This window comes from Macaca thibetana, chromosome 7, assembly GCF_024542745.1.
Source record: "Macaca thibetana thibetana isolate TM-01 chromosome 7, ASM2454274v1, whole genome shotgun sequence".
In the NCBI taxonomy this organism is placed as follows: domain Eukaryota; kingdom Metazoa; phylum Chordata; class Mammalia; order Primates; family Cercopithecidae; genus Macaca; species Macaca thibetana.
Window position 1 is genome coordinate 20,890,114 of NC_065584.1, and position 17,279 is coordinate 20,907,392.

The 17,279-nt window shown below is 36.1% G+C and overlaps 1 long non-coding RNA gene across 3 annotated transcripts in view; it reads right to left on the bottom strand.

The window, feature by feature from the left end:
* Positions 1-917: 917 nt before the first annotated feature.
* The window catches only part of LOC126958200 (uncharacterized), a 34,849-nt gene continuing 18,487 nt past the window's right edge, over positions 918-17,279 (bottom strand). The window contains exons 2-5 of one of the 3 annotated variants that reach the window (XR_007727139.1): positions 13,089-13,233; positions 11,062-11,223; positions 10,019-10,143; positions 918-3,377 (exon numbers count right to left, since the gene is read on the bottom strand). This is a non-coding gene — a long non-coding RNA (uncharacterized LOC126958200). Of the gene's footprint in view, positions 3,378-6,052; positions 6,683-10,018; positions 10,144-11,061; positions 11,224-13,088; positions 13,234-17,279 lie in introns of those variants that run through there. The other 2 variants (XR_007727140.1, XR_007727141.1) reach the window with 2 other exon arrangements.

Sequence of the window (17,279 nt, forward strand, 5' to 3'; positions counted from 1 at the left end):
AGAAACTTCAGCATACTTCTTGGACAAATTGATTTTACTTTTGTACTCTGACTGATGCTAATCCCAAATGCTCTGTTTTTGTGAATATAAGAATTTATTTTTTGGCTGGGTGTGGTGGCTCACGCCTGTAATCCCAGCACTTTGGGAGGTTGAGGTGGGTGGATCACAAGGTCAGGAGTTCAAGACCAGCCTGACTAACATGGTGAAACCCCGTCTTTACTGAAAATACACAAATTAGCTGGGCGTGGTGGTGCGCACCTGTAATCCCAGCTATTCAGGAGACTGAGGCAGGAGAACCGCTTGAACCCGGGAGGCAGAGGTTGCAGTGAGCTGAGATCCTGCACCACTGCACTCCAGCCGGGGTGACAGAGTGAGACTCCATCTCAAAAAACAAAAAAAAAAAAGAAAGAAAGAATTTATTTTTTGTCAATTTTTACATGTCTCAGAAAATGTAAAATCTGTGGAAGGCTTGGTAACATATACAAGAATAACGCACATTTAATTTTGGTAAAATTTTAATCTGTATAGATCTGTCAACCTTAGCCACATTTCATTACTATTCCCAACTCTTGGCCTTTCATTCTATATTTATTACAGATGATTGAAATACATTAATATACAATCCCTATCATGATATTCTCATTATTAATGCTTTTCTAATTAGAATTTAAAAATATAAGAATAACATTAGGTAACCTTTAGTACCTTGGGTAGAATTTTACCAAGTGTTCTGGATAAAAATATGTTCAGGAAAACAATTCAGCATTATAGGAATTAATTGTGCAAATCTCAACCGACCTCTCTGATTGTAAGTGAAATTTACTACAGATCAAAGAGATCCAAAGAAATTCTAGTAATCTAAAAAAACGAATGTAATATTTTGAAAAATAATCACAATAACTACTGGATATTAAATGCTTATTATTAGCTGGCCTTACTTCTTCTCCATTCTAAAGTTTTCTTTCTGGAAAGAGAACTCAATCTTTATTATCATTGGCCTCTACTGTTGCCCTCATTCTGCCCAACGAAAGGTAAAGTGACATCTAATTGGTGATTTGCAAAGTGCAATTGTTTGGCCCAGCTCTGCCCTTTATTTCTCTTGGGAGCAAGTTTACTTCTCAAAATTGGGAGTTTCCATCTGTTATGCCTTGTGCCAAATATTACCTAGGCTCTCATTTGCTCACCACCATGCTGCTCCTGCTCTGCCTGATTGGTGGATAAAATCTGCCTTCTCGTAGGAGACCCATTGGCTCCTGCTCAAAAGTACCTTTCTCCATTGACGTTAAGGATATTTTAGCTTCCTTATCTACTTTTTGCCTTATTTCTTAAAACATTTAGAACCTGGTAGAGAAGAGAGTTGCTATTCATTGAGGTGCTTCTTGAAGACCCAAGGTTTGCAACAGAGAAGAGTATTTTAATCCATGTAATCCATTCCAGAGACCTTGAAAATGTGTTGATTTTCTTTTACAAATGAGAAAGTGGAAGCTCAAGGATTAAAGAGTTCAAGGCCACATGGTAAATGGCTGAGCTTGGGTAGAGCCTGCCTGTCTCTAAGTCCTATACTCCTAAAGCTGCATTCTGCTTTCTAAAGTCACAGAGATGAAAGATTGTTTTTGCACTCTCATCTCGCTGATGAGTAAACAGAGCCAAACAGAAAGAAGTTAATTGTGCAAGGTCATGCAGCTAGGCCTTGACTTCATCAAGGCTTGAAGTCAGGTTCTGTACTTTGTCCTCTTCTGTAAATGTATAATCAGGAAGTAACTTACGCTAAACAGAGTTTTGCCAGGTGTGGCTAAAATCTTTTATGAGAAATCTGATGCCATATTTGCATTTGGCCATAGGACACAGAATCTGGAGAAGAATAATTAAATATTTATTTTCAATTTGGGTTAAAACCAGAAACAGAACATGCCAATAACTGTTTTTAGTAGAGGGCAGGGGCTAAAGAGATTTTAAAAGAGAACAGTCAAGGTTTTATAATTTCTATTATGAAGGTTGAAATAATTATGCAAAATCATGTATCTGCAGAGAATGAACATAAATTTTTTTTGTATTGCTAATTGAATATCAAAATCTATTCTGCTGCTGTTATTTGTTTCACAAGAAGAGATATAATAATGAAATTATTATTTTCTGACTTGACTTGTAAATCCAATACATATGTACTTTTTTGATTGCTACAATTTAGAGTAATCAGTCTGTTTTTCAGTACTTTACAACTCCTCACAAACCTTTAGGTCCACTGGCATTTTTAAGTTTTATACCAAAATATATGCAGTTTGATAGCCTCCTCCATATCTGCATACACACACACACAAACAGAAAGACTGTGTAATTGGTATACTTTTTTTTTTTTTTGAGACAGAATCTTGCTCTGTCACCCAGGTTAGAGTGCAGTGGCATTATTTGGCTCACTGCAACCTCTGCCTCCCGGGTTCAAGGGATTCTCATGGCTCAGCTTCCCAAGTAGCTGGGCTTACAGGCACCCACCACCACGCCAGGCTAATATTTGTATTCTTAGTAGAGATGGGGTTTTGCCATGCTGGCCAGGCTGGTTTTGAACTCCTGACCTCAGGTGATCCAACCCCCTAGGCCTCTCAAAGTGCTGGGATTACAGGCATGAGCTACCGTGCCAGGCCTGGTGTACTTTAAGTACTCTTAATACAATAACCTTCCATGTGTATCATTTAGCTATTACTACTAACTCTCCAAAAAAAACTAGTGTCTTAAATGAACAGGCCTTTATTATTTCTCATCATCTTAGGGACCAGCTCAGCTGACCTCAACAATCTGCTAGGTGATTCACTAAATAGTGTTGCTGATTTTGCCTGTGTTTTCATACACATCTGAGTCTTTGGCCTAGAAAATTTGCCTGTGTTCCATATGTTTTTTCATCATCCAGCAGGCTAGCTCAGTCTTGTTCTCAGCCTAGCTTAAACTTTTTCTAATAGTGATTGCAGAGGAGCAAGAAATAGAAGTATAAATGTGCAAAAGATTTTTCAAGCCTCTGTTGCTTGTCACGTCAGTTAACATCCTATTGGCCAAAGCAAGTCATATGGTTGAGTCAGAGTGAGAGGGGACTACAAAATTACAGGGCAACAGCTGTGGTTACAGAAAGGCCATATTAGGGTTATCCATGCATTCGTCATACCATACAATGTCAGGTAGCTGACTTTTGTAATTTATTGGAAGATCACAGATAAAAAACATTAATAAAATTGTGTATTCTATTGACTGAATCCTGATGGTATTTATAAGCAATTTAATGCCTGTTGGCAACATCATTTTCTTCTTATTGCTGCACATACAACCAACTTGAGCAGGAGCAGGTTGAATATATTGAGTCGTATCACAAGTTGATGTAGTTTAGACATTATCTGGAAGGGGAAGGAAAGGAGGAAGTCAATAAAAAGAAATCTTAAGCCCAGAGGCGTTTTTAGATAAGCATGACTATTTTCTAGTGACTGCTTTTGTTAAACAAATAAAATGACCAACTTTAATACTGGGACCATAAATGTCTTGGATGGTGACTTAGATGTCTTTTGGGTTCTAGACTTCCTTTCCAAAGTTCTGCTTTTAGCCCATTTTTTTGTTTGTTTTTTGAGATGGAGTCTCACTCTGTCACCAGGCTGGAGTGCAGTGGTGTGATCTCGGCTCACTGCCACCTCCACCTGCCATGTTCAAGCAATCCTCCTGCCTCAGCCTCCCAAATAGCTAGGACCATAGGCACGTGCCACCATGCCCAGCTAATTTTTTTGTATTTTTAGTAGAGACGGGGTTTCATCATGTTGGCCAGGATGGTCTCAATTTCTTAACCTTGTGATCCGCCCATCTCGGCCTTCCAAAGTGCTGGGATTATAGGCGTGAGCCACCGCAGCCAGCCCCAAATTTTTTTTAAATGTGCATAAGTTACAGTTGAGATGGATTTAACTCACTCATTTTTGCTTCTTATTCCCTAGTTATATGTTTCCAATCACTTAATGACTTTAATAAATTATCATTTGAAATAATGGTGGTTCTAGATGTAACATTATTAACATAGAAATTAAATGAGAGAAAGCATGTGGGATTTTGAGTATTAATCACAAAAATAATTACATAATATTGAATCCACTGACTTAGGTTTCACTTTATTATGAGCATTTATCTTGACATTTTATTTAACCAGGACTCAGCTTCTGAATTGAGTATATCTGCCTTCATCTACTGTCACTATCATTGTGGGATATTTATATAGAAAAAAATAGATCAGATTGGCAATCAGCAGTGACATTGACTAAATTTATAGACCCAAACCTTTAATGCATGCAACTGTCAACTGATCACATCTGTGTGGTAGAGTTTGGGGGAATCAAGTTGGTAAATATTTGTCCTCTTGACTTAATTGTTGCATAGCATTTGTGGTGTTAATGTTGATAAATTTGAAAGGTATACAAAGTTATGGAAGACATAGCCCCTGCTCTTAGAAACTTACTATGTGGAGAGGAAATAATAATCTAATGCATAAAAGCATGAAAAATGGCATGTGGTGTCTTAGTTTATTTCATGGTGCTGTAGCAGAATATCACAGACTGGGCAATTTATAATGAACAGAAATTTATTTTGCAGACCCTGAATATCTGAGACAGGTCTCGGTTAACTTAGAAAGTTTATTTTGCCAACATTGAGGACATGTGCTCGTGACACAGCCTCAGGAAGTCCTGACGACAGGTGCGCCAGGTGGTCAGAGCACAGTTTGGTTTTATACATTTTTGGGAGACATGAAACATCAATCAACGTCTGTAAGATGAACATTGGTCCAGTTTGGAAAGATGGGACAACTCAAAGCAAAGGCGGGACAACTTGAAGAGGGGAAGGGCCTTCCAGGTCCTAGGTAGATAAGAGAAAAATGGTTGATAGATCATAGGTAGATAAGAGAAAATTGCTTCCAGGTCACAAGTAGATAAGAAAAAAAATCTTTTGAGTTCCCGATTAGCCTCTCCAAAGAAGGCAATCAGATATGCACTGATCTCAGTGAGCAGAGGGGTGACTTTGAATAGAATGGGAGGCAGGTTTGTTCTAAGCAGTTCTCAGCGTGACTTTTCCCTTTAGCTTAGTGATTTGGGGGCCTCAAGATTTCTTTTCTTTCCACAATTGGCTCACAGATCTGGAGGCTAGAGAGTCCACGATCAGGGGACTGGCATTTTGAAAGAGGGTTTTTGCTGTGTCACATCACACAACACATGACATGGCTGAAGGTCTGAGAGAAACAAGGGGAAATCTACTACCACAGTAACTGTATTAGACCATTCAAGAGTGTGGATCTCTCATGATCTAAACATCTCTTAAAGGTCCCACTTCCTAATACTGTGCCAAGGGCCATTACATTTCAATGAGTTTCAGAGAGGACAAGCATTTCAACCATAGCACATGAAATCATACAGATTTGCGTTAAATTCTTAACTCTGACGTTAACTATCTGTTTTAGTCCATGTTCACGCTGCTGATCAAGAACATATCTGAGACTGGGCAATTTACAAAAGCAAGAGGTTTATTGGACTTACTTTATTCCCCGTGTGGCTGGGGAGGCCTCACAATCATGGCACAAGGTGAAAGGCACATCTCCCATGATGGCAGACAGGAGAAGAGAGAATTGTGCAGGGAAACTCCCCTTTTTAAAACCATCAGATCTTGTGAACCTTATTCACTATCATGAGAACAGCATGGGAAAGACCTGTCCCCATCATTTAATTACCTCCCACCAGGTCCCTCTCACAACACGTGGGAATTAAAGATAAGATTTGGGTGGGGAGACAGTCAAACCATATCACTCTCTATGATGTACTGGATCTTACCAAGCCTGAGTTTTTTCCATCTGTTAAGCTGAGATAGGTTTATTGGGAGAATCAAATGTAATAATTGATGTAAAATGCCAAGAACAGGGTCTGCATGTGGTAAGTGCTCAATAAATACTAATATTTAATAACATTAATGAAAAATACAGAAAATATATGTAAGTGATTATAATAAAATGCTGAACACTCATTAAAATAGTAGATTAAATAAGGTTTGTTTAATGCATCCAAAAGTGTAGAAATATTTTAACAAGCAAATAAACTTAATTAAAATGCAATTTTTTAGTTCAGAAATTAAGCTTTGTCTATTTGCAATTTTCCCAGTAGAAGTGCAGAATTGCATATGTTTGCGACTGATGCTTGCATGATGCTGGTTTCTGCTATTTTTTCTCATGGAACCAGTAACAAGAGTAGAGAGCTTCTCTTTTGTGGTAGTTGATATAAAATTGTCTACCAATATATCCCCTCATCTCAATGCTTCCCAAATGTTAATATGCAGAATGAAAACAAACAGCATCATCAAATATGCAAATTCAAAATAACGCAGAGGTTCTGATTCAGGGTACAGCAATGAGATGAAGAAATCTGAATTTCTCATAATCATGATGTGTTACTCTGATGCAAAAAGTTGGGAGCAACACCTTGAAAACCAATGAAAAGTCATCTCTGCTCTAAATGTCAGAGCCAAAGCATCCAGGTTGGAGCGATAAGAGTATTAGCATTTGAAGAAGACAGAGGCTGATTCAAAGTGGTTCCATGTTAAGTGTTTTTCATCTTGGAAAACGTGTGACTGTCTACAGTCCCTTCATTATGGTTTGAAATGCACTTGATGGTGGAGTTGGCAGTCGCTGTATGAAGAAAGGAGATATGTTTGAATGTTTCTGTGTACAATGGATGGGATTAAAATCAGTTGGAGGCTTTGGTGAATACACTGTAACTTAGACAAACCACTTAAACTGAAGAGCACAAAATTAAATTTCCTGTTTTTCCCATCAACACAAAAGTCTTCATAGATTTAAAAATGAAAACTATTTGGAAAATATTGACATAAAAATCTACAGAAGTTTTGTACCTACATAATAATTATCATCAATAACAACACATAGATTAATTTTAAAATTGTTTTCTTAAGATGATTTAATTTCTATGATATGGGAGAACCTGAATACTGAACTATGTACTAGACCTTAAAGTTAACATTACAAGAGAGAATGGCTGCCCTAGGGAGTAGATATATTTCGAGGGCTAAGTAAAAGCTTTTCTATCTTAAAAAATGTATCTTTTCATCCAATGAAAGTTCTGTTATTCCAATAAAATTACAACTTATATGTATAACAACTTTGCCTTAAGTTTGGTAAAATTAACAAGCCCTCAGACTCTTTTATGTTCTTTGATATAAAAGTTGCCTTATCATAATAAGATATAAGTGATCTTGCATAATGTTCTATCCACGAACATTTGTAAAAATGCTTAGTAAACAGAATAATAGCAAAAAATGTAAATGAAATGCTCTCCCCCGATGACACAATTTAGTTCAAAAATATGATGCATGCACATCAAGATAATTTAGAGGCAATTGGGAAAGAAAAATAGGAATTATAGTAAAAACAAACAAGACATATATCTGCTACCTGTCGAGCACTGTTCTAGGTTGTTTAAAATTATTAACTCTAATTCTCAAACAAGTACTGCAAAATAGCTGACTTGGGCTTCATTTTACAGATGATAACTGAGGCTCAGAGATGTCAAATAATTCACCAAAGTTTACACAACTTGAAAATGGCAAAACCAAGATTTAAACTTAAGAATTGCTGCATTCTTTCACAAAAATTCTCAAGAAAGTCTACAGCGTAAAGATCTATAGCATAAAGTATTTATTCAGTATTGTTGCTTCCAATTGCATGCCAGAATGAACAAGAAACAACAAATTGTTTGATCTCATTAAAAGGTAGGGCTGAAAACCAAGATTTGGAACTGCTCATTACATATTAGTTATACTCCTTGACAGTAATCTCTTAACTTAGTCCTAATGAGTCCCTTGCAACATCATCATGCCATTAATTAGTTTAGCAACTCCAGTAGCATGAAGGGATGAATTTCTTGCAGGCCCAACATAAACTTCCTTATGGTTTTTAGTAGTAGTGTCCAGAGAATGAAATTTCTTGATCATCATAGACTTTGTGAAAATCTAACATTATTATCTTTCTCAGCAAATTCTCTGTTACAGCAATATTAATTTAACAGCCAAGCTTTCTTTCCTCCAGAGAAAAGTTTAAAGTAACTTGTGCTTTGCAATTAAATAGGATTTTTACTATTAAAATAATTCAGAATCAGCTAAAAGTGAATTCTGTCAAAGTTCTAGTAAAAATATGCAATAAAGTTAATTTAAAAATAACACTTAAACCAAACCAAGATTGCAGCACCTAATTCCAATAGTTATAATATCTTCTTTAACAATATAACATAAAGCAATATATGTTAATTTATTTAACAAATTAAAGATGAAAAGTGCTCTACATGACTATCCCACTGCAGTAACACTTGCTAAGAAGCATTTTGGGGTAGAGTGTTAAAATATTTAAGTCTTTAATTACAAATCATTTCTCCTAGAGTTATGGGTGGTATAAGTATTAACTAAATAGGGTGCTACAGAGCTGCAAACAGATGGAATCAAATATAGAAGCTACAGAAATAAAGCAACTTACTCTTCCCTGCACTTGTGAAAAACATAATTAAAATTTATTGACTCAAGCAAGTTGCAGGTGAGGGAGAACATACGGAATGAGGCCAATTGAAAAGTAAGAGCAATCTAATAAGACCAAATTCGGTATTTTATCCCATTTATGTTTTTTTCTTCTGGCTTGTTATATTCTTAACCTTTCTGATCTTCATTTTATTTTGTTGCTGCATCTTTGACTCAAATTTGGGACAATTATCTTCCAATTACTTGTTATTCTAAGGCAAATATGACCACATCACCAACTCTGTTTCTCCCAAGTAGGTGCTTCGAAAATGATAACGATTTAGTAAATGGTGGTTACTGTTATTTATTTACGTTTATTTTAATTTTTATTAAAAAGTGGGGAGCAAGATAAAAACAGGTCTCTTAGTGGTAAAAGGCATATCATACAAAAGCTTGTGCATCTCACTCATTGTTGATTTACTTTTGTGCTTTTTCAGCATTCAGTGCTCTAAAGCAGGAAGCCAGAGGGAGTGCTTGAGTAAAGGGAAGCCCAAACTACTGATAGTGAAAAACTTGCGAGAAAGTAGACTAAAAAAGCATTTGAGAGAAAATATAGCACAAAATGGAGCAATTTTCTGAAGAGCCAAATGAGACTGCCCTGTCTATGCCAATAGTTCTCTATGATTATATTTAAATCTTAAGATGATAATTGTGTAACTACAGTCATGGCAAATAAAAAGATCGACCCTTTGTCATGTTCAAACCAAATCATCAATTGCTTTCTTTAAAAATAAACATATAAAAAGGTTTTCATAAAATGGTGTCTCTAAAAGGGCTGAGAAATTTAATTCTGCAAAATATTCATTTCTTGTTGATGCTAGATGAAGAAGACTATGCCGTATATATATTTTTTGTTTCGTTTGTTTTTGTTTTTTGTTTTGAGACAGAGTCTCTCTCTGTTACCCAGGCCAGAGTACAGTGGCATGATTTTGGCTCACTGCAACCCCTGACTCCTGGGTGCAAGAAATTCTCATGCCTCAGCCTCCCAAGTAGCTGGGATTACAGGTGCAGCCCATCATACCTGGCTAATTTTTTTCATTTTTAGTAGAGACTGGGTTTCATCACGTTGGCCAGGCTGGTCTCGAACTCCTGACCTCAGGTGATCCACCCACCTTGGCCTCCCAAAGTGCTGGGATTGCAGGCATGAGTCATTACGCCTGGTCTGTGCTGTATAATTTGACTATTTTCTTTAGGTGTGAGACAGGATATCAAAGCAATTTCAATGAAACTGATTTTAAATTTGCCATCTAAATTAGCCGAGTCCTCATTTTGTGTTCTTTCAAGGAAGAACTGGAAAGATACAGGTGTGTGGCAGAGTATGGTGTAGAGAAATAGCTACAAAACATCCTTTAGGCAAAAGAAGCAGCAGAGGGCAGGAGAAAAGCGTCAATTGGGAAATAGACACGGCCTGCTCACCAGCTTTTGCCAATCACTTACTTACCTTCTTGACCTCAGATGAATGGAATGAGAGAGGGCACCAGATGATTCAAGGTCTCAATCAGCTACAAAATCATAGGAATTTGTGGCAGGAGAAAAATCCATGACTCCTAGAAAAACCTGTGACTTCTGATGGGACAGAAAAGGGATGCAGTTCAATACCAATCCTTCCTTTGATTATACCCGGCCCATTCTACCTGGAAGCTGACTAGCTTTCCTTCATAAACACTTTGTTTGGATTCCCAAATAACCGGAGTTTCTTGTTCTTCCCCAAACATCCCTTAGGGTAACTGGGTATCCCCTGATTCTCCATCTTTTCTTGCAGGCGACAATAAGCCATCTCTATATGTGCCTAGATTCATTGTTTACTGCTACACAGTATTTACAGGTTCATAGAATGATAAATAGGCAGGAAATTAGAATTATATGAATAAACTTCCTAATTCCATAGGCAGGGAAAAAAATAAATTTCAGAGACATTAAGAAAACAACCTAGAGCCACAAAGCAGTTACATATAGTTATCTAAGAAGAAAATCCACATTGCTTAACTTCCAAAACACACCCTGCGTCGCTCTGTAGTTGCTATGTTATCACAGGTTATATCATAGTATTCTTTGTTAAATATTGTATTGAATGTGGGACCTTCTTTTACGCTTTCTCTGTTTAAAAGAATTTTTTCTATATGTATCCATGTCAGGTTTGAGAAAAACCATTTATAACGAGTAGTTCATGAATCTAATTTACACTCAACTCAAAGTACTTTCTGTTTATCACTTTCTAATTTTCCTCTTTGCTCTAAAGCTCATTATGTCACTTTTTATCTTCCCTGAATTACAGTAGGCATCTCATTAACCTACATCCCCATGCAATTGGACTCACCCAGATGTTGAGTATAACTGATATTGGGGTTGGCAGTGGAGGGTGTGTTGTTGGCTGCCACTTGATTTAAGGTGCAAATTTAGGATTTAGCATTATTTTTATTCTGCAAAGACTTATTTAATCTACACTTCTGTTTTTTGGATCAAAAGAAAGATGAAACTCCATACCAGTGACTTTCTAGTAGGCAAAATGATTTTGAATGTGCTCATAAATGGATGAAATAATAGAGTCCAGTGCTCTTATCTAGTTGTCTTGTGTTTATGTCTTCCACAACAGCCATTTATCAAGTACATTTCAGAAAATGTAGAGATGAAAGCACAGCTCTTCCCCTGAAAAAGTTCATATTTAATGAGAGGTAGCTGGAGGGAAAAACAGAAATAGTCACCAAAAATGCCAGCTGCAAAGCTTTAATGCTGAATGGGCTCTCAAGGTGCAACATCTGCAAAGAGATGGGCCCAGATCCAGACTGGAGAAATTGAGGGAGGCTTCCAGAAGGAGTTAATGTCTGAGCCTCTTAGAGAATGTCAAGAAGGGGCGAGCCAAGTGATTCTGTAGAAGGAGGACAGAAGGTAATATACAATTTTTTAAAATCTGGAGCCGAATACATTGGATGTATTTAGGGAAATGTAATAATTTTGGAATGACTGGACTGTAAGAAACTTCCCTAGAAAGGGCAGTGAACAGGCATGCCTAGTTTCTGCAGCTTCCTTTATATAAGCTAAAGAGTTAGACCTTCATGTTGAAATACAAGAAATCCTTGAAAGACTTTAATTGAGAGAATGATGTGATAAGATGTACATTTTAATAAGAAGCTGCTGGCAGCAATATGAAAAATATATTTATATTTCATAATATAAATATATTACATAATGTAAACATAAATATATTACAATCCTTCCTTATATTACAAGGAAGAAAAGATGAGCTCCTGAGTAAAGGCAGCCTCACTAAGAATGGAAAAGGAAGACACCCTGGAAACCAATAAGAAGAGAAAATGGACACTCGAGAGAACGGAGAGTCCTGAAAATGTGAAATTAATCAACCTGGGCCACATACTTAATGAGTACCAGAGCAGCGATTAGAACCAGGTGCCTACCACTCAGTTAAGGAGCATTTTGGTGACATCAGTCTGCATCTCTGAGGCTATGCTTTGACAATGATAACAATTAAATTTAAAATAGATTGACTATTTATAGCAAAAGACTATATTTAAGAGATCCCGTTTTCCTCATTATCCAACACAAGTAAAGGCAGGTGTTTGATTTAAATAGAATAGGATGTTAACAACTCCCTCAATGCCTGAACTTCTCGAAAACAAATTGACATTGGCTGCCCTTGATTTAACCTTAGAGCCGATATCATTTCCCTTCATCAATGAGCAAGGTACGCGCAGATTTCCTGTCTTGTCTCCTCTGGATTTTTTTTCTTAATGAAAAGCAACACAATGCCAACAGATACTGTTGCTATGAGGGAGGCTTCTCACAATTCAAACCCTTATTCCCAAGCAGGGTTTTGGGAAATGGAGAGGAGTAGAAGTCAAGGAGAGGGGTGGGGTAAGTAGCAAATGACTGCCTCTCTGCCTGCCTATTCTTCTTGCCTAGCCAGAAATTATGTCAATGCCGCATCTTCATTGCAAGGATCTGATGGGAGAATGTGTATTAAAGGGCTTTGAGAAACTGTAAATGGGAAAAATCAAAAATTAGCAATTATCGTTCATTTCTCCAAAGTGGAGATGATTTTTAAAGTATTTTACAATGCTTCATTTACAGAGGCAGGACATTTCTTTGCCCAAACTTCAGTTTCCCAAAATGAAATGTGTGTGCCCTTTGGTCTACAGAACACTGTAATCATAGATTTCAAACTGTTGTCAGCTGGCTTAACTCAATTTGCTTGTACACATCTCTTAGATTACTTTTGGTAAATGGTAATTACCAAAAGTTTTGTGGGAGAGAGGGTTAATGACATCCCCCAATCTCCACTACCAGATTATGGTGAATGTCTTCTTTTACACTTAAGTCTTCTATTACACATGTAGGCATTTATTACCTGAACATTAGTAGCAAAGGCCTACCATTAAAACCATTTACAAGAGCAGTTCTAGAGGCTTAAGAAAGTCCTTGCACCTGGAGAGAAATAACAGCGTTCAATGTGTCAGTTGTCATTAGATCTTCACAAAGAGCAAACGAGGACTCACAGCAAGTATGTTCCACAGAAGGTAAGGTCCTGAATGTACGTTAATCCTCAGGTGCACTTACAAAGCAGGGAGGTGCAAAAGTGTGCATTGGTGGCATCATGAAGATAGTGTTGGTAGAATGTCAGAGAAGAAAGTTCTAATTATCCTGTAAGGAGAGGAAGAAGAGATTAGAGCAGAGGACATGGAGTGCCTGACAAGAAGCCCAGGTTTTGAAGGGTAACTTGAAGTTAAATTTACTTGAAGATTTATCTATGAATTTCCATGTTGTTAGCAGTTTTGAGACTAAACAAACTAAGCTATGAGTTCTTGCTTTAGAACAACACCTCTCAGAGCTGTGGAGCATTAACACAATCTTTTGGACGTGATTCCGTTACACTAAGATATTTTTTGGGGAAATTTATTTCTATAAGTTAATTTAAAGTTATATCATATATACTGTAAAATAATCATATAGTATTAGTATATAATAGTATATATGTGTGTGCGTGTATATATATATATCTTTAAATGTGTATATGGGAAACGTAATTCATTGTGACCATGTTATCCATTATCAAATACATCTATATCCTCTCCTGCCTCTGAGCCTGGAGATATGTGGCTCCCAAAACTTGTGACATTCTCTATAGCCCTTGCTTCCCTTTCTCTTTCTCTCTGTATGTTTTTCTAAGACCTATTTATCTTGTTGGTCTCCACCTAAATGCCCCCTACTCAAGGTGCTTTCTCTAATCTCCTACACATGTTAAATTCTGTCATTATATGCTCTTAATGCATCTTCTATTTTTCTATTGGTAATATTTATTATGCTTGTAATTATTAGTCCAGAGACAGACTATTAACTCCTGCGGGAAAGAGTCAATGCCAATCTTCTTCAATACTTTTTTTAGATTTATGAAATTCCTAATATTCTATTGTCTTTTGACTTAAAAACAGCAATTTCATGTGGTTCAAACTCTTACATGACTTAGCACTTAGCAGAGTACCTGTCTGAATGCTAAACACAATTCTACATCTTAAGAGATCTTCATCAAGTATTCATCTGTTAATGAATATGGACAAATGGGACATCCAACATGTTTTACCAACTCTGACTTTATACTAACTGCATTTTTCCCCTGGATCTCATTTTTAAATGATATATTAATCTATTTATGATAAAATGATGCATTATATTATACATGCATTGTTTATGTGATACATCTATGTTACAGCATATATTAAAAGAATAAAAGAGAGATGGAAAATTTAATAGCAAAAGATGCTAGTATTTATGAATAGTGAATTCAACACTCTTCACTTAATTTAGGTGGCTTCATTAAAGTAGAAACATGCCCTATTATCCCAATGCCCCTTTCCTCCCTATTTCCTACTTCTAAATGGAAAGTTGTGGAGACATACATGGTCTGGAGTTGACAGCCTAATTCATCACCCTTAAGCTGCCCCTGGTACTGGGAGAATCAGTATTGACCTACAAGTAGTCATTGCCTTAGAAAAAAATGCTGCTGTGGAAGGTAACCTAGAAATACAAAAGATTTCATGACTGTGAGTGGAAATAGTTTAGTTTGGTTACTATTTAGGACAAGAATTAGCAAACTGTGGCCCATAGACCAAATCCAGCCTACTCCCTGCTTTCGTAAAGTTTTATCAGAACACAGCTCCTCTGATTTATTTGCATGTTACTCATAGCTGCTGAAACACTAAAAGAGCAAAGTTGAGTAGTTGTCACGGAGATAATATTGCCGCAAAGCCAAACATGTTTACTGCTTATCTCTTTATAGAAAAAGTTTGCCAACTCCTGATTTAAGATCCGTGTTTCCTTACATATGTCAAATGATTTAGAAATTACTGCTCAAAAATTAGCAGTATATAGTAACATAGGTAGATAATAACTGAATCATGCAAATAATTGGCATTATTGCATTACTTACTTCAGCAAAGTTATTGCCTATTCCAGCCTAAAGTAATGAAATGAACCCTATGAGAGTTAATTTTATTTTAAGCCTACGCTTAAAGAGGAAAGCATAGTTTGTTCAACATGAAATGACTCATGTCCAAATGCTCATGAACTGATCCACAATATGGCAACCAATTTCAATCACATTTTTCTTCACATTCACATTTTCTGAGTGGGTTGATACAAAGCTAAAAAAACCAAAACTCAGTGTCTGGGTTTAAATGCTCAACTGAACTCCGCGTATCCTCATTTCTTTTGATGAATTGTAAGGGTTGCCGCAGTCAGATTGAAAGAATCATGAATCAACAAAAGCCCTTTATTCTCATGCTTATGGGTCTCTAACTGACATCAAGGTGTTTCCCCATGTATTGCTAAGAAGATGAACTGTGGAGACCAAACAAAACCCGAGCCCTCTCAGGTCCAATCCTGAAGACTGGTTGTCTGTTGCAGATGGTTCACAGCCTTCAATAGGGCCCTGGACACTCTTAGGTCACACCTGGGCTTCGAAACACAGCTTTGAATATAGTAATCCATTTTTTTCCCCAAATAATTTAGAAATCTGTCATTTGCTGTCAACACCTGCCTTTTTTTCCCTCCTACGCTCTGACCAGAGTTGCATTTTTCACACATGTGCTGTATCTCTGTTTCCTCCTTGGTTCCAACTTCTCAGTCCATTTGTTTTTTCTATGGCTAAATAAATTATTTCCTTCACCAACTGTCCATAGGCAAGCATTTACCAATTCCTTACTCACAGCTTCTGCTATGTTACTTGTTTGGTGTATCCTTTAATCATTCATATCTGGTTCTTATTTGTAGATACACACATGTACATACACACACCTATGTGTATATAAAATATACACACACATATGTATATATTACCAGTTATATCCACTGATGCAATCTCTGATCCCATCTATGTGGGTTTAATTTTCCTTGAGGACTTTGTTATTCATTAGAATGTGTTGTATTCTTCCGGTAATACTGGCTTTCTATTTGGCTTAGGTAGAGATAAGTATCTCCATACCATCTTTTTAAAATAGCATATGAAGAAGTTACTAATTAGTACTAATTCTCTACTCATCTAATTTTCTTTATTTTTCTAGATCAGTTTGACCCCATTTCTAAAGCCCTTATAGAAAAAAAATACTTATTAAATCAGCAAACCAAATTGAAGCAATTCTTTATTATATGCAGAAACAAGAGAATTTTTTTTTTGTGTGTTAGGATTTGTTTCATGTTGTTTTTTTGTTTGCTATTTTAAAAATGCAATATACTGGCTAGTTATCCTCAAAGGTATGTACATTAACATAAAATAACAATTCATTGGAAGCTAAGAACAAGTGGAAAATAAAAAATTAAATAACTTCACTTTAATTAAATTTTTAAGCAAATACTTTATTAAGGCTGTAGGTAATACAAAGACTATGAAAACCCTTTACTAGTCTTAGAAACCTGTAATAAAATAATAAGGGTAGTTAAATGGATATAAGCACACTTTTTCAGATATAAGCACGCTTTCTTTCATTTAAAAATAATATCTGTCTCAGTGGAAGTACTAAATACTGAAAGTAGAAGGGGGAGTAAGATACTGTCTTTATTCTTAATGAGTTTTCAGTCTTCTGTTAGGGGAAAGAAAAGTGAACTCCCAGTAGCAATGCAACAATATGAATATTAAAACTGGCATTAATGGAAGTAAATTAATAATCCAGACAGATAATTTAAGCTATTACATTTGTTGATTTTCTTCTGAAATTCCAATGAACAAATCTATAAATTAGCTATTAATAAAAGAAGGCTTAGAAATAGAGGTAAGAAATGCATCAATGATCTATCCAAGTAAATGGAAAGTTTGACCTCTGAGTTAAATTAAAGAACTGTATCAAATAATCCATCTGAGTTTGTGTTGGTTGCAAAAAAATAGAATAATTACCACCAAAATAATGAAAAGGTCAAAACATGTTATAATAAATGAAGTGAGCCCATTCCTGTTGCCAACATCTCTCACATTAATTGGCATTTGTTTTTAAAGGAATACTGTGACATTTACACTTCAATTACATATGATAAGAATACTAACCAAGTTTCAAAACAAACAGAACAGCTAAAAAATTAGAATTCTACACTTGGAACAGAAACAAAAATAGCAAAAGGTTTATATCTAAAATCAAATCTGGATTATTATTATACATACTCAAAAGAGCTAGATTTACCATGAACTCAAGTATCCGAGTCCT